The following is a 26,679-nucleotide window of genomic DNA, read 5'->3' on the forward strand; positions in this document are numbered from 1 at the left end:
AAGCCGTCGTCGTGGCAACTCGGTATCGTCCCACCTCCTTTTCTTAGCAACGCCCATCACCTTTGACGTCTGAAACTATCCGGGCTTCGATTGGCTCCTCTGTCCTTCACTCTGGGAGACTTTCAAGACCGCGAGTCTGAAGCTCGTATTCGAATTTGTGGCGCTTGGTGTTCGAGAGTTGCCGAATGCAGCTGAGCGTTTTAATGGAACCTGGGATCTCAGGGGTGAGCCACCGCGAGGGGAGAGCGACAAAAAGGGCGTCCGGAGCTGGAGGGGCGCCGAGTTAGGCCACTTCCAGATGGGGGCTTCATGCGGGCTGCTTCGCTCCCCTGAGGCAGTCTCTGCGTCTGTTCGCCTCCTCGTAGCCTCTAGGTTTTTCCCTCACGCCCTTTCCCGACAGTCTCAGAGACGCCTCGCCCGCCCGCCCCCGTTCTGTTGCCCCTGATGGAAGGCTCCTCTTAACGCTACCTTCTCTCTTTTACAGACTGTCTCCCAGCTTCCTTTTCTCTCTGACGTGCTTAACCTCCCGCGAGTATAATTCAGTCCCCACAGATGGCTTTCGTAATTGCATCCTCATCTCCATCACTAAAACTATCAGACACGGTGTGCTTGCATTTGACAATGTGGAAAAATGGCTTTCGCGCAACCTGGTGAGCCTCCCACTCCCCACAAATCGAATCCAAAACGTTCCTTATCTAGAAAAGATTCTGTTGTCCTACTCTTCCAGACTGGGAATATCGTGATGGTCACGTGGAAAGCAGCAAGTGACAGCGCTTTACATAGCGCTACAAAAGTAAGCTGTTGATGCATTCACATCGGAAACATAGTTGTTTTGATACTTGGTCGGACCCTGATGATCCATACGTTTCATTTTGGGCTTATGGATACTGTTCGAACTTTGAAACGCGTAATGCCAAAAGTTACATTGGAGAACAAACTCTGAGGGTTGATCCGAAGCACAAAAATAACCACTGATTGAAACCTTATTTTCATTAACCTTTAGCTTTTTGTCTATTATGATGCTTCTGCCACCACAGTGGATTTAATTTCCATTGAGATTTATGCACATTTTAGGAGTTTATAGTCTAAATAAACAGCTTTCCCTACATCTCCTGTACATGACCATGAAAATTCTCTATTAACTTTCCAATTTGATAATCCAGTATGAGGTTCTGTGTACTCAGCCTCTAGAACAGGTTCTTTTCGGGGTAACGGGGTATCATAGCCCCGTTTAAGAATCAGAGGAAAACCTTGGAGCTTTTCTCCAGAATATGTCACTAAACACAAAATTTTATATTAGTTTTAGGGAGTTTTATTTTATTTTAGTAGAGAGAAGATCTCACTCTCTTGCCCGGATTGATCTCCAATGTCTAGGTTCAAACGATCCTCCCGTCTCAGCCTCCCAAAGTATTACAAGCGTGAACCGCTGAGCCCAGCCGAGTTATAGCAAGTTTTAGATTCTATTTTGAAATGTGGGCCGGGCGCGGTGGCTCAAGCCTGTAATCCCAGCACTCTGGGAGGCCGAGGCGGGTGGATCACGAGGTCAAGAGATCGAGACCATCCTGGTCAACATGGTGAAACCCTGTCTCTACTAAAAATACAAAAAAATTAGCTGGGCATGGTGGTGCGTGCCTGTAATCCCAGCTACTCGGGAGGCTGAGGCAGGAGAATTGCCTGAACCCAGGAGGCGGAGGTTGCGGTGAGCCGAGATCGCGCCATTTGCACTCCAGCCTGGGTAACGAGAGCGAAACTCCGTCTCAAAAAAAAAAGAAATGTGGATATCAGTGGGACCCCAGTCCAGTTCTAGATGTTTTTTATATAATAATATATATTTATACATATATAAATATGTGTATATATGTATAACATATATATTATACAGAATATGTATATTATATATGTAATACATTACATATATACATGTATAATATTTACACATTATATATTACATAGATAATTTTCTTTAAGTAGAAATAATTAAGCAGCAAACAGTGTTTTACTTCTATGGAATGACTGTCATTTAACGTGTGAGTTTTAAGATTTGTAGTTCTGAGGGATGTGGGATGAGAAGGCTGAAACTTTTACATGAGCACTGATTTAAGGATATTAGAAAATCATTTCTGAGTGTGGAGGTCCATGCCTGTAATCTCACCCAACACTTTGGGAGGCTGAGGCAGGAAGATTGCTTCAGCCCAGGAGTTCAAGACCGTAGTGGAACCCCATTTCTACAAAACATTTAAAAATTAGCCAGCTGTGGTGGTGCTCACCTTGGTCCCAGCTACTCAAGAGGCTGAGATGGGAGAATCACGAGGGCCAGGGAGATCCAGGCTGCAGTGACCAATGATGGTGCCTATCTCCAAAACAAACAAACAAAAGATAGAGAGATAAAGGTAGTAAGGTAGTGTAAGAGCACAAGGTCATACCAAAAACTAAGTTGGCAAGTTACTGGATCCAGAGTCTTTTTGAGTTAACAAGAAACAGGAAAATTCTTTTTTTTTCATTCTAAGCCACAGAACTACAGGAAGACAAGTCTACACTGTTTTAGGCCACAAAGTTTGTGGTGACCTGTAACAATGGCCCGAGGAAACTAGGAATACATGCAGGAACAGACTAGACTCTCAGCAGACTTTCAGTTTATGACTGATAATTCCTATATGGTAATGAGTAAAATAAAAACACTCCTGTATGTATATTTTCTCTCCACATTGTATTATCTGGAAGCTAGTTTTCATAACTAATTTGACCTAACTTTTGTTTTTTTTTTTTTTGGGAGAGAAGGAAAGAAAAAAAGGAGTGATGGAGAGGAAGAAAAAGAGGGAGAGAGAATAGAAATGTTGCTTTATTCTAAAAAATGGGTATTAATAATGGCCAATCAATGTTTCATTTAAACCTATGAGTAGGTGTGTTGTGGTATTGACAAGAATGTATATTTTGTATATTTAAAGTGGAGAGCTCTATAAATATTTATTAAGTTTACTTGTTTCAGATCTGAGTTCGAGTCCTGGATATCCTTATTAATTTTCAGTCTCGTTGAGTCTAAGTCTCTTTATAGGTCTTATGTATCTGGGTGTTAGGATCATTAGCTCTTGTTGTTGCATTGATCCTTTTACCACTATATCTTTGTTGCTTTAAAATCTATTTTATCAGATGCGAGAATTGCAACTCCTGCTTTTTATTTATTTATTTATTTTTGCTCTCCATTTGGTTGGTAAATCTTTCTCCATCCCTTTGTTTTGAGTCTTTGGTATCTTTGGATGTGAAATGGGTCTGGATGTAGCATACCGTTGGGTTTTGGCTGTATCTTTTGATTGGGGGATTTAGTTGATTTAAATTTAGGATTACTGCCATTTGATGTTAACTGGCTGTTTTATCCATTTGTTGATGTGAATTCTTTATGTTGATGCTCCTTACTTTTTGGTGTATTTTTAGAATGGCTAATAGTGGTGGTTTCTTTCTATGTGTAATGCTTCTTTCAGAAGCTCTTGTAAAGCAGGACTGGTGGTAATAAAATCTCTGAGTACTTGCTTGTTCATAAAAGATTTTATTTTTCCTTCAGTTGTGAAGCTTAGTTTGACTGGATATGAAATTCTGGGCTGAAGGTTCTGTTCTTTGAGGATGTTGAATATTGGCCCCCACTCTGTTCGGGCTTGTAGAGTTTCTGCTGAGAGATCTGCTGTAAGTCTGATAGGCTTGCCTTTGTGGGTAACCTGACCTTTCTCTCTGGCTGCCCTTAGTATTTTCTCCTTCGTTTCAACCCTGGTGAATCTAACGATTATGTGCCTTGGGTTGCTCTTCTTGAGGAATATCTTTGTGGTGTTCTCTGTATTATCTGGGGTTGAATGTTGTCCTGCTTTGCTAGGTTGGGAAAGTTTTCCTGAGTAATATCCTGAAGAATATTTTCCAGCTTGGATTCATTCTCTTCGTCGCTTTCAGGTACACCTATCAAACGTAAATTAGGTCTTTTCACATAGTCCCACATTTCTTGGAGACTTTGCTCATTCCTTTTTATCCTTTTTTCTCTAATCTTGTCTTCTCGTTTTATTTCATTAAGTTGGACTTCGACCTCTGATATCCTTTCTTCTGCTTGATTAATTTGAGTGTTTAAACCTGTGCATACGTCTTGGAGTTCCCATATTGTAATCTTCAGTTCCATTAATTCACTTATATTCCTCTCTAAATTGTCTATTTTCATTAGGATTTCGTCAAACCTTTTTTCAAAGTTCTTAGTTTCTTTACATTGGGCTACAACATGTTCTTTTAACTCACAGAAGTTTCTTATTATCCATCTTCTGAAGCCTGATTCTGTTAATGGAATGCACTCATTCTCCATCAAGCCTTGTTCCCTTGTTGATGAGGAACTGTGATCCTCTTTAGAGGGAGAGGCATTCTGATTTTGAGTATTCTCAGCCTTTTTACACTGGTTTCTTCCCATCATTGTAAATTTATCCACCTGTCATCTTTGTAATTACCAACTTTCAAATTAGGTCTCTGAGTGGACGTTTAAGTTGTTAATTCCCAGGGCTGAAATATGAGCAACCCACTGCACCGGCCAAAACAGCAGTGTTAAGACTAATGGTGCTTTTCTGCCCAGGAATCTCTGGTCAGACTTCCTTCTTGAGTCCGTAGTAGGTGACTCTGCCTTCCCGGAGCTCCAAACGTCGGTCAGAAGGGGAACCAGTCCCGTTTACTCTGCACCAAGAGCTGCCGTGCCGAGGTGCCGGCAAAATCGCTGCGCCGGCCACAACAGTCGTGCCGGTGACCCATGGGGCTCCTCCACTGGGAATCTTCTGGTCTGTGAGCAACAAAAATTTGTCTGAAAGTGTGGCATCCTCTCGTTCTCTGCGCTTTCACTGGGAGCTGCAATCCCGAGATGTTAGCGATCAGCCATCTTGGATCATTCCTGGAAAATTCTTGATCCACATGAAGAGTGAAAATAGTTTGTATGCCTTAGTATTTTGGATGTTCCATATTAAAATAATTTTTATGGTGACATTCTACCAGCATATACCTGAATATAATCTCATAGATCCTCTTCCTAACCATCTCAGAAATTATTTTCATGTGAGAACATTAGCTCACCTGAAATTTACTTTTGTATATGATGTGAGGAATGGCTTTAATTAAATTTTTTTTTCATTGTTTGAATGCTATTTTGAGGAGATTAATTTTCAGTTTTGCTTTATTGTGATTTTCTGGTTTTAGAATTAGGGTGATAGTGTCTGGCATGTTTAAATGGTCTGGGATGTGTTGTATTCTCCACATCTTGAAAAAGTTTGTATAATATTGACATTTCTTTGTTAACTGTTTGATAGAATACATTCTTTGAGGGCTGATATTTTCTTTTGTAGGAAGTTTTAATGAAATTAAGAAGAGTAAATTCTATTTGCCTACATCTTTACCGTTTCTGTCACTACTTCTTGTTGTAGATCTATATTTTCATAATTTTCCTTCAGTTTGAATAACTTCCTTTATTTAATATTGCTTGCAGGTAAAAGATTCTATCAGTGTTTGTTTTTTAGAAAATGTTTTTATTTAACTTTCAGTTTTGAAAGATTTATTTTTAAACTGGATGTTTACTTCTAGGTTGACTTTTTTTTTAGCACTTTAATATTCTATTGTTCTCTGGCTGTTGTTTTTAGTTAGATATTTGGTGTCATTCTTATCTTTGTTCTTCTCTATATAATATCTCCCCAACCCCATCCCACCCTACCCCCACTTTAAAAAAAACAAAATCAGCTGTATGTAGGTATAATTTACATATGGTAAAGTTGGCCCTTTTATGGAATATTGTTCTATGATGAATTGTGAGCGATTATCACAATCATTTTTAGTATATCTGTAAGTCTGTAAAGTTCTCTCATGCCCTGTTATTACCGATTTTCTGTCCTCATCATTGGACCCTAGCAACCCCTGATCTGAAATCTACTGCTATAGGTTTGTGTTTGGAGGCCTCACCTTAGTGGAATCACATAGTATGAGCTGGTTGTGTCTGGCTTCTTTCACTTGATATAATGCTTTCAGGATTCATCCGTGTTCTTGCATGTATCAGTAATTTTTTCTTTTTATGTGTGGGTAGTATTCCATTATATGTATTACCACAATTTGTTTATCCATTCAACAGTTAATGGACTTTGGGTTGTTTCCAGGTTTTGGCTGTTAGGAATAAAGCTGCTGTAAATATTTAGGTCCAGGGATCCTCTGCTTTGGCCTTCCAAAGTGCTGGGATTACAGGCATGAGACACCATGTCCAGCCTCAGTTCCACATTTATGTTGCTACTCTCATAAGTGGAAAATCTTTTCTTTGATGGTTTATCCCTTTTGTGGGAGAAATCATCTATGGTCATTTTGCTCTGTCCTGCAAATATTCTTATAAAGTTATTTAAAAATTCTAAAAATCAAAATAACTTCTGTATACCTATTATCAGTTTAATAAAACACTGCCAATATAGTTGAAATGTACTATGAACCATATCTCTACAAAAAATTTAAAAAATCAGCCAGGTGCAGTGGCTCATGCCTGTGGTCCCAGTTGCAGTGAGCTGTAATGGCCACACTGCACTGCAGCCTGGGCGACAGAGTAAGACCCTTTCTCAATCTGTTCTGCCACAATAACAGAAGAAGAACGAAGAAAAAGAAAAAAAAGTAGAACTGAGGGCAGAAAAGAACCTACGGAGAAAAGGATGGTAGGGGAGGATGGATTTGCATACATGAAATCATAATCATGTAACTTCTTTTAAAGAAGTTGTGGTTTCCTTTGGGAATATTACACCAAGCAAAAATGTAAAGTATGATGACCTGGAAGCAATTTCACTAGTGCTTATTTTGCAAAGTGTTATTACTCTCAGAAGTCAAATCAATGACTTCTAGGAGATTTTTAAATGATATAAAATAGTCTCCAAGGGAGGAGACAGTAAGGATGTAGAGTGTGAGAAAAAAACCTTAAGGAGATAAGTCTTACATGGCGTGGCTCAGTTTTAAGGTAATCACCTAGTCAGGAAGTCCCCTGAGAAACAGATGAAACAAGGAGGTACTTGAATGATTTCTAGTTCATAAAAAATGTTATTGATATCAGACTCCATTCTAGTATCAAGGAATTATGAAGCTTTGATCCCTGTCCCCAAGGAGGACAGAAATTTATTCTAACTATACCATCAAGCCAGTTTCCTGGAACACAAACTTCTGTATAGAGGGCTTTATAGGAGCTGTGGGTTCAGGAGTCTAGAATCATTTTAAAAAGCATTACCCAGGGATTTCCAAAAACCCAGACCTACAGAACATGGGCAGGGATTATAAGAACTTTTAATAGCTTCTTAAATTTTTTTTTTTTTTGAGATGGAGTCTCACAGTGTCACTCGGGCTGGAGTACAAGGGGGCATCTCGGCTTACAGTAACCTCTGCCTCCCGGGTTCAAGCGATTCTCCTGCCTCAGCCTCCTGAATAGCTGAGATTACAGGCCCCCGCCACCATGCTGGGCTAATTTTTTGTATTTTTAGTAGAGACGGGGTTTCACTATGTTGGCCAGGCTGGTCTCTAACAACTGACATTGTGATCCGCCCACCTTAGCCTCCAAACATACTGAGATCACAGGCGTGAGCCACCACAACCGGCCCATAGCTTTTTATTTAAAGACATTCTTGCCAGGCGCGGTGGCTCACACCTATAATCCCAGCACTTCGGGAGGCAGAGGCGGGTGGATCATGAGGTCAAGAGATCGAGACCATCCTGATCAGGGTGAAACCCCATCTCTACTAAAAATACAAAAATTAGCTGGGCATGGTGGTGCATGCCTGTAGTCCCAGCTACTCGGGAGGCTGAGGCAGGAGAATTGCTTGAATCCAGGAGGTGGAGGTTGCGGTGAGCCGAGATCGCGCCATTGCACTCCAGCCTGGGTAACAAGAGCGAAACTCCGTCTCAAAAAATAAATGTATAAAAATAAAGACATTCTTTCCTATGAGTTAATTGTGTCCCTCAAAAAGATATATTCAAGTCCTAACCCCTGGTATTTGTGAATGTGACCCTAATTCACTGACTGGTTTCTTTTTTTCTTTTTTTTTTTTTTCGTGACAGAGCCTCACTCCGTCACCAGGAGCCAGGTGCAGTGCCGCGACCTCGGCTCACTGCAACCTCCTCCTCCTGGGTTCAAGCAATTCTTCTGCCTCAGCCTCCCGAGTAGCTGGGACTTCAGGCATGCGCCACCACGTCCAGGTAATTTTTTTGTATTTTTAGTGGAGATAGGGTTTCACCATGTTGGCCAGGATGGTCTCGATCTCTTGACCCCGTGATGCACCCGCCTCGGCCTCCCAAAGTGCTGGGAGGCTAGTCACAGTGGCTCACGCCTGTAATCCCAGCACTTTGGGAAGTTGAGGCAGGAGGATTGCTTGAGCTCAGGAGTTTGAGATCAACCTGGGCAACATAGCAGGATGTCACCTCTACTAAAAAAAAATTAACAAAAAAATAGCCAGGTGTCCCAGCTACTCTGGAGGCTGAGGTGGGAGGGTAGCTTGAATCCAGGAGTTTGAGGATGCAGCGAGTTATGATTGTGCCACTGTACTCCAGCCTGGGCAACAGAGTATAAAACCCTGTCTTAAAAAAAAAAAAAGAAAAAGAAAAGAAAAGAAAATTGAAAGAAGAGGGAGATTTGTATACAGAGACCTAGACACACAGAGGGAAGGACTTTTGTGATGACCGAGGGAGAAATGGCAGTTATGTAGCTGTAAGCCAAGGAACACCAAGAACTGCCTGCAACCACCAGAAGCTAGGAAAAGGGTAGGAAAGATTCTTTCCCAGACACGTAGTGGGAGTCCCAGACACATCAGAGGGAGCACGGCAATGCTGAAATCAATCTGACCCTGATATCAGGCTTCTGGTGAAATCAATCTGCACCTTGGTTTCAGACTTCCAGTCTCTAGAACCCTGAGAATAAGTTTCTGTTTCAAACCACCTATTTTGTTGCAATTTGTTCCCAGAGCCCCAGGAAACATAGCTTCTTCACTAGGCACTACCTAGTTCCCTACAGCAATTAGTAATAAAACACTTAAGATGAAAATGACTACTAGGCTTGCTTAGTGGGGCATCAAGAGCAAAATACAACTCTGGGGATGTGTGTCCCTATTCTGCAGTCATTCCTCAAGAAATAGAAGTACCAGAAGAAGTTGGTGACAGCTTTGGGGAAGAAAGGAATAAGACTTTTTTTTTTAAGGTGTACAACATGATTTTTGAAAAATTATTTTTATTGAAGTAAAATACCCCGTACGTAATTTACCACCTTTACCATTTTTAAGTGTGCACCTCAATGGTAATGAATACATTTATATTCTGTTTTTCCTCTTCATTTTCCCCTCCCTCTTCCCCTTCCTGGCCTCTGGTAACCACCAATCTACTCTTATTTTCATAAGATTCACTTTTCAAGTTCCCACATGAGTGAGAACGTGATATATTTGTCTTTCCGTGTTTTGCTTATTTCATGTAATGTAATGGCCTCGAATTTCATCCATGTTGCTGCAAATGACAGAATGTCATTCTTTTTGCTACCTGAAAAATACTGAGTCGTGTGTATATATCACTTTTTCTTTATCCATTCATCCATTGATGGGCAGTTAGGTTGATCTCATATCTCGGCTATTGTGAATAGTCCTGCAGTAAACATGGAAGTGCATATATCTCTGATATATTGATTTCCTTTCTTTTGGATGTATACCCAGTAGAGGAATTGCTAAATCCTATATTAATTCTATTTGTACTTTTTTGAGCAACCTCCATACTGGTTTCCATAGTGGCTATGCTAATTTATGTTCCTACCCACAGTGTGTGAGGTTTCCCCTTTCTCTACATCCTTGCCAGCATCTATTATTGTCTGCCTAAGACCTGTTTCTCTGATAGAGTAGAGCCAGCCTATGGCAGACATACTCTGTAAGAGTTTTCCTTTGTTACTGTGTGTGATCCTGAAGTACCCATTCCTTAGACTGGCTCATGCCAAGCATTTGACCTTAATCTCAAAATCAGTTACCAATGCTAAAACATACTCTCAAAAGTAATGATCATTGCTGGGCAAAGATAATATGTAGGAATAATAGCGATAGTTACATTTATTGGGAACTTACTGTTACCTCATTTAATTATTTTTCCATACTCTGTGCTAGGTACTATTGTCTCCCTTTTAGAGATGAGGAACTGAGGTTGCTAGAAATTTGACTTATCTATCACCCCCAAGCCCCCACCTCAAAATTTAACACCTAAAAAAAAAAATTCACCCTGTCTCAAGAGAATAAGGAAAACAAGAGGTCAGGCATTAAATAGTACTGATTGATAACCATATGAGATTCTGAACTTAGACCTGTTGGGTAATGGAAGTCAATGTAGTTATTTTAATTACATGTTCTGAAGTTGAACTTATGCAACAAGTATCTTGTAGCTGCTATAGAAATAAAAATATGATTTCTCAGTTATTCTATGAAGATAATAACTCATTTACTACATTTTACTAGTTTTGTTCTCACGTGAAAAATTGATTAGAGGCCAGGTGTGGTGGCTCACATCTGTAATCCCAGCACTTTGGGAGGCCGAGGCAGGGGGAACACTTGAAGTCAGGAGTTCAATACCAGCCTGGCAAACATGGTAAAACCCTGTCCCTACCATAAATACAAAAATTAGCTGGGCATGGTGGGGCATGCCTGTACTCACAGCTACTCAGAAGGCTGAGGCAAGAGAATTGCTTGAACCTGGGAGGCAGAGGTTGCAGTGAGCTGAGATTACATCACTGCATTCCAACCTGGGCAACAGAGCAAGACTCCATCTCAAAAAAAAATGGATTAGAGATAATTTTTTAACTTAAAAAGTATATCCTTGCAGGGCATGGTGGCTCACACCTGTAATTCCAACACTTTGAGAAGCCAAGGTGGGATCACAAGGTCAGGAGTTCAGCACCAGCCCGGCCAACATTGTGAAACCCCGTCTCGACTAAAAATAAAAAAATTAGCCAGGCATGGTGGTGGGTGCCTATAATCCCAGCTACTCAAGAGGCTGAGGCAGGAGAATCACTTGAATCTGAGAGGTGGAGGTTGCAGTGAGCCAAGATTATGCTACTGCACTCCAGCCGGCACTCTATCTCAAAAAAAAAAAGAAAGAAAGAAAAGAAAAAAAAAAGTATGTCCTCAAATGTCCTAAACCCACAGTTTTAGTTTTTCAGGAAATAAAGGTAAGATTTCTTGTTCCAAGAGATGAGATCTTGAGGTCATTAAGAGTCCAATGGTTATAAACGACACCCTGCAGTTAGGCCTCTTAACAGAATTACTAATATATTTGTCTTTATATCTACCCTCTCGCTATTTGTCTCATGTCTCATTATAAAAAAAATTAGTTTCATTTCCTGCCTTCATGTATTCCTGATTTATGAAATTCAAATACTACTACACATTCCTGTCATTCCTGTCACTTCAAAAATAATGTACAGACGTGGCTGGGCGTGGTGTCTGACTCCTGTAATCCCAGCACTTTAAGAGGCCAAGGCAGGTGGATCACCTGAGGTCAGGAGTTCAAGACCAGCTTGACCAACATGGTGAAACCCCATCTCTACTAAAAATACAAAATTAGCCAGGCGTGGTGGCATAAGCCTGCAATCCCAGCTACTTGAGAGGCAGAGACACAGGGCTCTGCTCAAACCCGAGAAGTGGAGGTTACAGTGAGCCAAGAATGTACCACTGCACTCCATCCTGGGTGACAGAGCAAGACTCCAGCTCGAAAAATATATATACAGACCTTATAATATTTTATGTTCATTTATTCATATTCATTTTTTGCTACTGTGCATTTTAATTCTCTGGCTATTTTCAGTGCCTTAAGACAGTAATATTGTTTTTTTACAGTCAGTATTTGCTTATATTTACCCTTTTTTGTGGCTTTTCATTCCTTGTGTCTTCTAGCTTCCCTTGGTGGGATTATTTCCCTTCTTCCTGAATAATGCTCTTTAATATTTATTTTAATGTGGATTTGTTGATGACAAATTCTTACTTTTTTATATCTGAAGAAAAGGTTTTATTTCACTGTCATTGATGAAGAGTATTTTTGCCATTTATGGATTGGCATATCCCTTTGAGGATATAATTCCATTGTCATTTGGCTTCTATCATTTCTGTTGAAAAGTTAGCTCTAAGACTTACTTTTGTCTGATAAAATGATAAAGAGAACTTGTCTCCTTTTCTCCTTTGAAAGTTTTCCCTTTGTCTTTTATTTTTCAGTAATTTTAATGATAGGCCTGGACATTTTTTTTTTTTCTGATTATGTATACGTTGTTTATTCTCTACTGAGTTGAATCCGTGACTTTTTATCTTTTATCTTTTGCCAGCTTTGTAAACTTTTTGGTCATTATCTTTTTAGATATAGCTTCTTTTCCTCTTCTCATTCTTTACCCTAGTAAGTTCCCTTTTCCCTTCTTCAGTCATTTTCTATCCCTTGTCCCTCAACCCTAGGCAATGGCTAGTGTACTTTTTGATTTTATAGGTTAATTATGACTTTTCTCTAATGTCATGTAAATGAAATTAAACAGCGTGTACTATTTTGTATCTAGCTTTTTTCGTACTATTATGTTTTTGATATTTACTAATTTTTTGTGTGTATAAGTATTATAATATTTCTTTATGTATACCTAGATCTATCTGTAGATTACAGTTTATTTATCCATTTTATTGTTTGACATTTGGGTCATTTCCAGTTTGAAGTAATTATGACTAAAGCTGTTACGAACATTTTTTATAATCTTTGGGTAAATACTTAGGAGATGTTATTGCTGAATCATACAATCATTTTATGTTCAACTTTATAAGAAACTGCCGAACTGTTTCCCAAAGTAGTTGTATTATTTTGTATTGTTTTCAGGAATGTATGGAAGTTGCAGTTACTCCACATCATTGGAACTGTCAGTCGTTTTAATTTTAGCCATTCTAAAGGGCATTTGTTGGTATCTCATTGTGATTTTAATTTGTACTTAACTGCTGGCTAATGGTGTTGAATATCTTTTTATATGCTTATTGTGTATTTGGGTGTTTTCTTTCATGTTATGTCTGTTTACATCTTTTTCCAGTTTTTAGATGGGTTTGTCTTTTTATTCAGGTATAAAATCTTTTTATGTTCTGTATAAAAGTACTTCGCTAATTACATAGGTTTAGATTATCTTCTCCCAATCTGAAGCTTACCTTTTCATTTTCTTAACAATATCTTTTCAAGAGCAAAAGTTGTAATTTTGATAATGTGCTGTTTATTCATTTTAATACATTGTGTGTCCTATCTAAGAACCTTTGCCTACCATGAGGTCACAAAGATTTTCCTCCTCTGTTTTGTAGATTTAGCTCTTATGTTAGTTTATGATCCATTTTTTCTTGAGTTTCATGTATGGGAAGGGTCAAGATGAATTGTTTCCATGTGGATATCTAGGTCTTCCAGCACCATTTTTACCTTATGAGATTATCATTGCTTCTGGTAACAAGAGAGTATCACCTATTTGAACAATTCTTCTGTGTTAAAAACTGTAATCTGTCAATGAAATACAAACTTAACTACTTGAGTACAATGGAGAACAACCAAAAGCAAGCAGAAACTGGAGGAATATCTGCTTGGAAATGGGTGAATTTCCCATTCTTATGGTGACTTTTTTTTACCCCAGTAGGCACTATGTCAGACAGGTATAAAGTAAATAGAATATTAACAGACTTACTAGCCTGAACATACAGAGGACAAGATTTGGGCTAACCCCCACAGCTAGAAAGTGAGTAGGACAATGACAGATCCACAGAGAGTGAGGGAGCTCCAAATTCTGTTTATATTCTCTCCCTTCTCTTCACCTGACCCCTAAACTAGGTTTCCATTAGACAGTTTTCAACCAATTCAGCTAAAGCTAAAAGATTTGAACAGAGCTTTCAACTATCCGTCACAGGAAGGACAACTGGGTTTTCTCCTTCAGTTAAATTAACTCCTTATTAAAACAAAAATATCAATATTCTTCACAGGAGCACAACATAATTCAGAATCTCCACAATATATCAACATGTCTATAATACTGTCAAAAATAACGAGACATCTAAAGAAACAGTAAAATATGTTCTATACACAAGAGAAAAGGCAATCAATGGAAACTGGCCCTAAGAGATATTGATTTAGTAGACAAGAATTTTAAAGCAAATGTCATAAATATGCTCAACAATGTAAAGGGGAAATATTCTTGTAATAAAAAATGAGGAATTTCACTAGAGAAGTAGAAACTATTAAAATAATTCTAGGATTTAAAAATATAATACAAGTGAAAATATACTTTAAATAAATAAAAAAATAGATGGGCTTAAAAGCAGATTGGAATAACAGAAGAGTTAGTGAACTTGAAGACTGACCAGTGGAAATTGTACAATCTGAAGACAAGAGAGAGAAAAACAATTAATAAAAAATGAAAAGAGACTCATTTACATGTGAGACAATAGCATGATGTCTAATATACATCTAGTTGGAATCCCAGAAGTAGAGGTAGAGAAAGGAAGCAATAAATAAATAAATTGAAGACCTGTGAATGAAAATTTACCAAATTGCTGGACACAGTGGTTCACGCCTGTAATCCTAGCACTTTGGGAGGCCAAGGTGGGCGGATCACCTGAGGTCGGGAGTTCAAGACCAGCCTGACCAACATGGAGAAACCCCTTCTCTACTAAAAATACAAAATTAGCTGAGCATGGTGGCACATGCCTGTAATCCCTGCTACTCAGAAGGCTGAGGCAGGAGAATCACTTGAACCTGGGAGGCAGAGGTTGCAGTGAGCTGAGATTGTGCCATTGCAGTCCAGCTTGGGCAACAAGAGTGAAACTCTGTCTAAAAAAACAAAACAGAAACCTTACCTTTCAAATTAGGAGAAAGGCATAAATTTACAGATTAAGAAGCACAGCGAAAAGCAGGGAAAACACAAAGAAAATGACATGTCAAGCTGTTTGAAAAGTAAGATTAAGAGAAAATCTTGAAAACATTGAGTAAAAAGACATTATTTAGAGAAAAACAAAGTTAATGACCTTTTTTATTTGTTATCATAAAAAAGAGAGGCCAGAACCCAGTGATATGAAGCCTTCAAAGTATTGAGAATTAAAAAAAATTCCAATATACCTGAATTCTCTATTTGGCAAAAATATCTTTTGAGAATGAAGGTCAAATAAAAAGTTTTAGATAAATAAAATCTAAGAATTTTCTGTCTGCAGGTCTAAATAATGCTAAAGGAGGTTCTAAATTACTTTGACACCTTTGTTGAAAATCAGTCAGTCTTATGTATGTTGTTCTATTTCTGGATTGATTAATCTGTTCCACTGATTTATATGTCTGTCCTTTATGCTCATAACATACTGTTTTGAAATTAGGTATAATAAATCTGTAAGTCTATACATCTTAAATCTAGTAGTGTCACACCTCTAGCTTTTGCTACTTTTAAGATTTTGGCCAGCTGTGGTGGCTCACACCTATAATTCTAACACTTGAGGAGGCTGAGGAGGGTTAGATTTCTTGAGCTCAGGGATTGGAGACCAGCCTAGGCAATACAGCAAAACCCTGTCTCCACAAAAAATACAAAAATTAGTAGAACACAGTGGCATGCACCTGTGGTCCCAGCTACTTGGGAGGCTAAGGTAGGAGGACTGCTTGAGCCTTGGAGGTTAAGGCTTCAATGACCTATGATCATGCCACTGCACTCTAGCTTGGGTAAAAGAGTGAGACCCTGTATCCAAAAAAAAAAAAAGACATCTAAGATATCTTGGCCATTTTTGGCCCTTTTTAATATTAGAGGTCAATTTTTACAAAATGCTTGCTGGAAACCTCTTTGAGAATATACTGAATTTATATTAGACCAATAGATTGTTACTTTTCCCAGTAAGAAATATTCTTCCGAAGACAATCCAATATGGCCAAATAGGAACAGCTCTGGAGTGCAGTTCCCAGCAAAAACACAGAGGGTGAGTGATCACTGCATTTCCAAATGAGTGTTTACTGTCCACAGACCAGGAGATTCCTGGGCTGAAAAGCACCACAAGTCTCCAGCACACCTGTTTAGGCTGACACAGCGTATCTCCACACAAAAACTCACACAAATCTGGGCTGCCATTTCAACTGGCGCCTGGAAGGACTGGGAGACAGAGTTGCCCATACAACTGAAAAAAAGAGGGCTGAATCAGGGAGCCAGGCAATTTGGTTTAGCGGGTCCCACCCCCACAAAGACCAGCAATCTGAAACGCTCTGGATTGAGAGTATCACAGCAAGCACAGCTGGACCCGGGGTGGTCCAGCTCTGTGGGGGGAAGGGCGTCCACCGTTACTGAGGCAGTCCAGCACTACCGATGCAGTCCTCCATTACCGAGGCAGTCCACCTCCATTACTGAGGCAGTTGGCCATTACAAAGACAGTCTGCCATTACTGAGGCAGACTGCGATTACTGAGGCATTTCTAACTGTACCTCTATAAATGAAACAGCAAGGAAGTTCACATAGCAGCTGGGCAGAGCCCACGGAAGCTCAGCAACACCTCTGCTGACAGACTGTGACGAGGCTGCCTCCTCCCTGGGCATGGCATTTCTGAAAAAAGACAGCAGCACATCAGGAACTTATAAATAAAGCCCCAAGTTCCCAAGACAGAGCACTTGGGAAAAAAGGGGGTTATGAGTTCCACTGCAGCAGACTTAAATGTACCAGCCTAGCAGCTCTGAATGGAACAATGGAGCTCACAGCTCAACACTTGAGCTCCTATAAGGGACAGACAGTCTCCTCAAGCAGCTCCCCAGCCCCTTTATATCCAGAGTCACCTCATAAAGGAGAGCTCAGGCTGACATTTGGTGGGTATCCTTCTGGGACAAAAATAACAGAAGAAGAAACTGGCAGAAACCCTTATTGTTTTGCAGCCACCGCAGGTGATCCCCAGGCAAGCAGGGTCTGGAGTGGACCTCCAGCAGTCCTATAGCAGAGGGGCCTGACTGTTAGAAGGAAAACTAAAAAAACAGAAAGAAATAACTTAATCATCAACAAAAAGGATGTCCACTCAGAGACCCCATCTAAAAGTCACCAACTACAAAGACCACAGGTAGATAAATCCACAAAGATCAGAAGAAACCAGCACAAAAAGAATGAAAACACCAAAAATGAGAATGCCTCTCCTCCTCCAAGGGATCACAACTCCACACCAGCAAGGGAACAAGGCTGGATGGAGAATGAGTCTGAGGAATTAACAGAAACAGGCTTCAGAGGGTAGGTAATAAACTTCTCTGAGCTAAAAGAACATGTTCTAACCCAATGCAAAGAAACTAAGAACTTTGAAAAAAGGTTAGACAAAATACTAATGAGAATAAACAGCTTAGAGAAGAATATATATGACTTGATGGAGCTGAAAAACAGAACACGAGAACTTTGTGAAGCATACAGAAGTTTCAATAGCTGAATTGACCAAGCAGAAGAAAGATATCAGAGATGGAAAATCAACTCAATGAAATAAAACGAAAAGGCAAGATTACAGAAAAAAGAGTAAAAAGAATTGAACAAAGCTTGCAAGAAATACAGTTATGTTGAAAGACCAACTCTGCATTTGATAGGTGTATCTCAGTGTGACAGAGAGAATGAATCCAAGCTGGAAAACACTCTTCAGGATATTATCCAGGCTAATTTTTGTATTTTTAGTAAAGATGGGTTTTTGCCGTGTTGGCCAGGCTCCTCAGCTCAAGTGATCCACCTACCCTGGCCTCCCAAAATACTGGGATTACAGATGTGAGCCACCATGCCCAGGCAGAGGTCTTTACTTTGAGTTTTTAGTGATGTCCACTATCATTTTTTGTTAATAAAGCCATAGAATTTATAAGCTAGTGGTTAGAGATCTGAAAGATATTCCTTTCCTGTGGAACAGGACAAGATCTCAGGTATTTGATCAAGGAAAGTGATATGCCGCAAGCATATCATGTCAGTTTATAAATTGTATCAATGCCAGAACTGGATGAGCCAAACTTTGCTCTGTAAATAATGACTGATTATATCTCGTTGGCTGTAACATTAGAATGGTTTATGTCTTTTAAGTTTCCATGAAGAATTATTTAAATAATAGTTAATCTAATAATAAATTATTTCACCTATGACTATTTTGGTATCTGGAATGTTTCTTGATACAATGGCTGTGTTCTTTGTTTTCCTTGAATGTTTTATAAGCAGTGTAATATTTAAGACTAGTGTTAGCTTTTTATTTGAATTTCCTGAATGTGCAGCAAGGATTTTTAGAATCTTTATTACTAGATTCTATTTTTCTCTCCAGTTGTTGCTGTGTATAGAGTATTGTAGGTAGAAAAGAGATTGATTTGTAAATAATAGGTTAATCTGGCTAGACCAGCCATGTATAGGTCAAGCTGTTTGAGGGTGACGTGCTAACATTGTGGAGAGATTTTATTGTACTTTCATTTTATTGAGTTTAATTATACATGAAAACAAATGGAAGGTGTAAATGCATTTGGTTTTGTGGTGTCCCATTCAATGTGATGGTCATTTTTTTATATTAAGTGCCTACACTGAAAATATCGGGGAGAGAGATTTTAAATCTGTCTTTCTATGAATTTTACACAAATTTGCAATTTTACACAAAAGTGCAATGTAGCTATTCTTATTTGCAGTTCTTACCTATTTTGCCCTACCTGTCTGTTTCAGTTGTATTTGCGATCTAAAAATTAGGGTGCCAGTTTACTGTTGCCTGAGGATATATTATGATATTTAAAATATATATATATTTTTAAATTAAGCATATTTATTTATTATTTTTTCTGATACAAGCTCTTGCTTCATCACCCAGGCCAGAGTGCAGTGACCTGCACTTCAGTCTCGGCTCATTGAAGCTTCAACCTCCCAGGCTCAAGCAGTTCTTCTGCCTCAGCCTTCCAGTAGCTAGGACTACAGGTGCATACTACCACACCTGGCTTATGTTTGTATTTTTGTAGAAACAGGGTTTCACCATGTTGCCAAGGCTATTCTCAAATTCCTCACCTCAAGCAATTGCCCGCCTCTGCCTCCCAAAGTACTGAGATTATAGGCATGATCCACCACACCCAGCTTAAAATCTATTTCATAGTTGTAGTCAAATCTCATAGACTTAGGTGATCTTCTCATTTTTCTTCTGATCTGAATTGGGACAATGAATGATAGATCGATATTTGAATAGTTTCCTTCCATTTGGTGTTATTTTAGTAACCGTATTAATAGGTGGGACTTAATAAAATGTAAACCATTCAAGTTTTCCAAAGGATAAAATGTTATATGAAGATCTACCTTTGCTTTTTAACCATATGTCTTTGATACAAATCATGTACTTAGTAAATGTGTAGTTCTACTACAAATGATAGGAAAACAGAATGCTTTGTGTCAGTGTTGTTGTGTGTGTTTATTGCTGGTAGATGCATTTAGAAGGCATTACAAAAAAAGAGTGCTGAGAAAAGAATTGTCATTTTTGAAAACAGGAGTAAAAAGAAATTAAAAGGAACTATGCTATTGGGAGAGGCGCAATTGCTTTTTAATCCTAACTTCACAAAGATAAAATTGATAAAGCCTTTAAGTGACAACAGCCAATTAAAACTCAGTCTTTTAGTAAGGATCAAATCAAGGGCCTGACCTTCACATCCATTGATAAAACCTTATAATTGATCACGGCCCAGAATGAATTTCACCTATGGGTATGCTTGAAAGTTCTTTGAATTGGACAGAATAATTTATGGAAAAGAGTTCTGGCTCAAATCCTCGATGGGCCCAAAATTTCCATAATTAAGAAGAGAGATGGAAGAAAAAGGGAAAAAAAGATATAGCAGACCTAAGAATGTCTAGAAAACAACTGTGGATATAGCTGTTGGATTAAGGCTCTGACTAAAATAAAGTAGATGAGAAGCCTATTTATTAACTTTTTGAGAGAAATGCATATTTTAGTTTAGTAGATACATCACAGTTTTCTAAAATAGTTATACCAATTTACACTCTCACAGTGTATCAGGCTTTTAAATTTTAGTCTTGTGTGGGTTGTAGCAGCCTTTTAATTAGCATTTCCTTGATGTCTAATGAAGTCAAACGTATTTACTTATGTTTTCTCTGACCTTTTGTATTTGTGCATGTGTTTTGTATGTGTGTGTGTGTGTGTGTGAGTGAGAGAGAGAGAGATGTGTCTGTTCATGACTTGTTTTTGTTGTTTTGGTTGTCTGACATGCAGCACACTGTACTAATAGTAGTGACTGGAGGTGTACAGTTCAAAAAATTTATTAATTTTGTGTCTGTAGATAGATCCAGATTAAGATATAGAACATTTCCAGCAGCCCGTGAAAGTCCCTGTATTCATTCCCAGACCACCATTTGTCTTGCCAGCAGTAACCACAGTTCTCATTGTTATAAACATCAATTAGTTTTGCTTGATTTTGAACTTTATTTAAAAGTTTGAAGCTGGGCACAGTGGTCCATGCCTGTAATCTAAGCACTTTGGGAAGCTGAGATGGATGGATTGCTTGAGGCCAGGAGTTCAAAACCAGCCTGTGTTCAAACCTCCTTGAGTTCAAAACCTCCTTGAGGCCAGGAGTTCAAAACCAACATGGTAAAGCCCTGTCTCTACTAAAAATACAAAAAATTACCTGGGCTTGATGGCAGGCACCTGTAATCCCAGCTACTTGGGAGGCTGAGGCAGGAGAATCACTTGAACCTGGGAGGCTGAGGTTGCAGTGAGCCTAGATGGCACCACTACACTACAGCCCGAGCAAAAAATTTCCTACTTTGTGTCTAGTTTCTTTTACTTAAAATAATATGCCATGTCATTTATGTGTTTACGGCTGTCTTTTGCTCTTTTTCATTGTTACGCAGTGTTCCACTGCATGAACCATCATCCTAAAATGAGTGATCCAAAGGAAAGAGTCTATTCAGGAATAGTAGAGGACTGAAATCCAGGATACATGTGTCATAAGCAGACTAGAGGTACATCCAAGAGCATTGGGGAAAAGGGGAAACTTTTAAAGACAAAAAACAAGTCCACATAAAGCTGTATAAGACCATTGGCTACAGGAGCTTGTTGCAGAAGCTGATATCAGTTCATGGTAGAGACAGCCATTGCCAAGGCAAGTGTCTTTGTACAAGTAGCTTATCTGGTTTGAGGAATTTCCTGTGATAAGGTCTATTATAAGTGTACATGTAAGACATTTAGGAATTTCTTGTGATAAAGCTTGGTACCGGCATTCATATGTCAGGGCTCCTTCTTCCTGGCCTCCTGACTTCATTTGGTTAGTTTGACGTAAGTCAAATACGCCGTTTTGGTACTGCATCTCTAACAGAATATGCCACAATTTCTTCATGTATTCTCTTATTCATAGACTCTGAGATTGTTTACAGGTTTTGGCTATCAAGGTTAAACTAGCTGTGAATATTCATATGAACTTGAAAAGGAGATTATTCTTCTGTTATGAGTGTTTAAATATGTAGTTACCGATACAGCTTGTTTTGTTCATGTCTTCCACATCCTTTTGTATTTTCTGTACACTTGTTTTGTACTAAGTATGAGATTTTGATGTTTTCTCTTTGGTTTCTTTCTTTTTTGCATCTTTATTTCTTCTTGATTCTGTTTTATCGAAGAAGTTATTGTGTTGTTCCTTTATTGGGAATTGTAATCTTTAGATCATAAAGTGTTCCTTATGTCATGCTTTTAGGTCACAGTTCTCTCATATGTAATATCAGTATTACAATACTTACTTTCTCATTGTTCTCATTTGCCTTGAATACCTTTTTTATCACTTGTATTTTTAGCCTTTCTGATTCACTTTAATTGTGTTTCTATAAAATACAGTGTAGAGTTTTAATTTGAGTTTATTTTGAAATTTAAAATTTACCATTTAAAAAACAGGTAAGTTAAATCTATTTACTTTCATTGATATGGTTATGTGGTCTCTGACACATTACTTTATATACATTTATTGAGTGTGTTATATTTCCTTTGTTTCTTTCATAATCTATTAATAATATATTCCTTTTTTCACTCCTTTTTTTTGTATTTTGGGAGGTTTGTATTTTCATTTCAGAGGTTACTTTTATATTATTATTTATAATGCTTTTAATTTCCTTCATTCTCGTTTTACTTACTTAGGCTTCAACTGTTTGGATTTTCAGTTTAAATGACATGCTTTAATTCCAACCCACTCATTATTATCTTTTCTGTATTGCTGCCAAGAGGTCTGATACTGGTTTGATTTTTCTTCCTTTGCAAGTAATCTCTGAAGATTTGTTCTTATGTTCCCTACACTTAGATGGATTTTTTTAAAAAATCTTTAAAGACTAGTGATATGTTGCAGTATATCTCAGTTTAAGTATTTGTATCAGTTTTTCCAAGTTCTTTGTAGGCCTTTATAATGTATACATTTATATCTTCTTTTATTTCTGATTTTTTTTGTATATTACAACTTAATTAATTAATTTACTTTTTTTGTTTTTTTTTTTCAGACTGTCTCACTCTATCGCCAGACTTGAGTGCAGTGGCGCAATCCCGGCTCACTGCACCTTCTGTTTTCTGGTTTCAAGCAATTCTTCTGCCTCAGCCTCTACCAAGTAGCTGGGACTACAGACACGCACCACCATGCCCGGCTAATTTTTTTATTTTTAGTAGAGACAGGGTTTCACCACGTTGGCCAGGATGGTCTATCTCTTGACCTCATGATCCACCCACCTCAGCCTCCCAAAGTGCTGGGATTATAGGTGTGAGCCACCATACCCGGCTGGTCTTTTTTTAATACATACTTTAAGTTCTGGGGTACATGTGCAGAAAATGCAGATTTGTTACATAGGTATACACATGCGATGGGGGTTTGCTGTATCTGTCACCCCGTCATCTACATTAGGTATTTCTCCTAATGTTATTCCTCCCCTATCCCCCCACTCTCTGCTATCCCTCCCCTAGCTCCCCACCCCCTGACAGGCCACAGTGTATGATGTTCCCCTTCCTGTGTCCATGTGCTCATTGTTCAACACCCACTTATGAGTGAGAACATGCGGTGTTTGGTTTTCTGTTCTTGTGTCAGTTTGCTGAGAATGATGGTTTCCAGCTTTACTCATGTCCCTGCAAAGGACATGAGCTCATCCTTTTTAATGGCTGCATAGTATTCCATGGTGTGTATGTGCCACATTTTCTTTATCCAGTTTATCATTGATGGGCATTAGGGTTGGTTCCAAGTCTTTGCTATTGTGAACAGTGTTGCAATAAACATATGTGTGCATGTGTCTTTATAATAGAATGATTTATAATTTTTTGGGTATATAACAAAGGATTTTGGTATATATTTGCTGGATGAAATGGTATTTATATTTCTAGATCCTTGAGGAATCACCACACTGTCTTCCATAATGGTTGAACTAATTTACACTCCCACCAACAGTGTAAAAGTGTTCCTATTTCTCCACATCTTCTCCAGCATCTATTGTCTTCTGATTTTTTAGTGATCACCGTTCTAACTGGTGTGAGATGGTATTTCAATGTGGCTTTATTTGCATTTCTCTAATGACCAGTGATGATGAGCTTTTCTGCATAAATGTTTGTTGGCTGCATAAATGTCTTCTTTTGAGAAGTGTCTGTTCATATCCTTCACCCACTTTTTGATGGGGTTGTTTTATTTCTTGTAAATCTGTTTTAGTTCTCTGTAGATTTTGGATATTAGCCCTTTGTCAGATGTGTAGATTGCAAAAATTCCCATTCTGTTGGTTGCCAGTTTGCTCTAATGATAGTTTCTTTTCTTATGCAGAAGCTCTTTAGTTTAGTTAGATCTCATTTGTCTATTTTGACTTTCATTGCCATTGCTTTTGGTGTTTTAGTCATGAGCTGACATGCCCATCCCTATGTCCTGAATGGTATTGATTAGGTTTTTTTCTAGGGTTTCTATGGTGTTTGGTCTTATGTTTAAATATTTAATCCTTCTGGAGTTAATTTTTATACAAGGTGTAAGGAAGAGATCCAGTTTCAGCTTTCTGCATATGGCTAGCCGGTTTTTCCAACACCATTTATTAAATAGGGAATCCTTTACCCATTGCTTGTTTTTGTCAGGTTTGTCAAAGATCAGATGACTGTAGTAGATGTGTGGTTTTATTTCTGAGATCTCTGTTCTGTTCTATTGGTCTATATATTTGTTTTGGTACCAGTGCCAGTACCATGCTGTTTTGATTACTGTAGCTTTATAGTATAGTTTGAAGTCAGGTAGCATGATGCCTCCAGCTTTGTTCTTAACTGCTTAGGATTGTGTTGACTATGCAGACTCTTTTTTGGTTTCATATGAAGTTTAAGTTGTTTTTTCCCAATTCCGTGAAGAAAGTCAACAGTAGCTTGATGGGGATAGCATTGATTCTATAAATTACTTTGGGCAGTATGGCCATTTTCACGATACTGATTCTTCCTAACCATGAGTATGGAATGTTTTTCCATCTGTTTGTGTCCTCTTTTATTTCCTTGAGCAGTGGTTTGTAGTTCTCTTTGAAGAGGTCCTTCACATCCCTTGTTAGTTGTATTCCTAGATATTTTATTCTCTTTGTAGCAATTGTGAATGGGCGTTTACTCATCATTTGACTCTCTATCACTGGTGTATAGGAATGCTTGTGATTTCTGCACATTGATTTTGTATCCTGAGACTTTGCTCAATTTGTTTATCAACTTAAGGAGATTTTGGGCTGAGACAGTAGGGTCTTGTAAATATGCAATCATGTCGTCTGCAAATAGAGTCAATTTGACTTCCTCTTTTTCTAATTGAATACCCTCTATTTCTTCTCCTTGTCTGATTGCCCTGGCCAGAACTTCTAATACTATGTTGATTAGGGGTGGTGAGAGAGGACATCCTTGTCTTGTGCTGGTTTTCAAAGGGAATGCTTGCAGTTTTTACCCATTCTGTATGATATTGGCTGGGCTTTGTCATGAATATCTCTTATTATTTTGAGACAGGTTCCCTTGATACCTAGTTTATTGATTGTTTTTAGCATAAAGGGCTGTCGAATTTTGTCAAAGGCCTTGTCTGCATCAATTGAGATGATCATGTGGTTTTTGTCTTTGGTCCTGTTTGTATGATTGATTACATTTGTAGATTTGTGTATGTTGAACTAGCCTTGCATCCCTGGGATGAAGCTGACTTGATCGTGATTCTAGTCTCTGATAAAACAGATTTTAAACCAACAAGATCAAAAGAGACAAAGAAAGGTATTACATAATGGTAAAGGGATCAATGCAACAAGAAGAGCTAACTATCCTAAATATATGTACCCCAAATACAGGAGCACCCAGTTACATAAAGCAAGTTCTTAATGAACTACAAGGAGACTTAGACTCCCACGCAATAATAGTGGGAGAATTTTACACTCCACTGTCAATATTAAACACATAAATGAGTCAGAAAATTAACAAAGATATTCAGGACTCGAACTCAGATCTGGACTAAGTGGACATAAGACATCTACAGAACTCTCCACTCCAAATCCATGGAATATACATTCTTCTCAGCACCACATTGCACTTACTCTAAAGTTGACCATGTAATTGGAAGTAAAGCACTTCTCAGCAAATGCAAAAGAATGGAAATTATAACAAACAGTTTCTTGGACCACAGTGCTATCAAATTAGAACTCAGAATTAAGACACTCACTCAAAACCGCAAAACTTCATGGTAACTGAACAACCTGCTCCTGAATGACTACTGAGTAAATAATGAAATGAAGGCAGAAATAAAGATGTTCTTCAAAACCGATGAGAATGAAGATACAATGTACCAGAATCTCTAGGACACATTTAAAGCAGTGTCTAGAAGAAAATTTATAGCAGTACATGCTCACAAGAGAAATGAGGAAAGATCTAAAATCAACACCCTAACATCAAGATTAAAAGAAGTAGAGGAGCAATATCAAACAAATTCAAAAGCTAGCAGAAGACGAGAAATAACTAAGATCAGAGCAGAACTGAAGGAGATAGAGACACAACAAAACCCTTCGAAAAATCAATAAATCCAGGATTGGGTTTTTTGAAAAGATCGACAAAATAGATAGACCACTAGCCAGACTAATAAAGAAGAAAAGAGAGAAGAATCAAATAGATGGAATAAAAAATTATAAAGGGAATATCACTACCAATCCCACAGAAACAAATTACCATCAGAGAATACTAGAAACACCTCTATGCAAATAAACCAGTAAATCTCTAAGAAATGGATAAATTCCTGGACACTTATACCCTCCCAACACTAAACCAGGAAGAAGTTGAATCCCTGAGGAGACCAATTTCAAGATCTGAAATTGAAGCAGTAATTAATAGCATACCAATCAAAAAAGTCCAGGTCCAGATGGGCTCACAGCCGAATTCTACAAAGAGGAGCTGCTACCATTCCTTCTGAAACTATTTCAAACAGTCCTCCTGCCTCAGCCTCCCAAAGTGCTAAGATTACAAGCACAAGCCACCACACTCAGCTTACTTTATTTTTAATTTAAAAAAATGTTTTTATACAGATAAGGTCTTTCTGTGTTGCCCAGGCTGGTCTTGAATGCCTGAGCTCAAGCAATTTTCCTGCCTCAGCTTCCCAAACTGTTGGGATTATAGGCATGAACCACTACAGCTAACCAGTGTTATAAATTTAAATATTAGTTTTACTCCATTATTTTGTTTTCTTATTTAGGCTTTACAA

The 26,679-nt window shown here is 38.4% G+C and overlaps 1 long non-coding RNA gene across 1 annotated transcript; it reads left to right on the forward strand.

Annotated features, from left to right (window-relative positions):
• Positions 1–108: 108 nt before the first annotated feature.
• LOC103789486 (uncharacterized) lies at positions 109–26,679 on the forward strand. Its single transcript, XR_615695.5, has 4 exons — positions 109–224; positions 485–650; positions 8,068–8,205; positions 22,481–26,679. It is a non-coding gene; the product is annotated as an uncharacterized LOC103789486 (long non-coding RNA).

Source organism: Callithrix jacchus, chromosome 20, assembly GCF_049354715.1.
Source record: "Callithrix jacchus isolate 240 chromosome 20, calJac240_pri, whole genome shotgun sequence".
Lineage (NCBI taxonomy): Eukaryota > Metazoa > Chordata > Mammalia > Primates > Cebidae > Callithrix > Callithrix jacchus.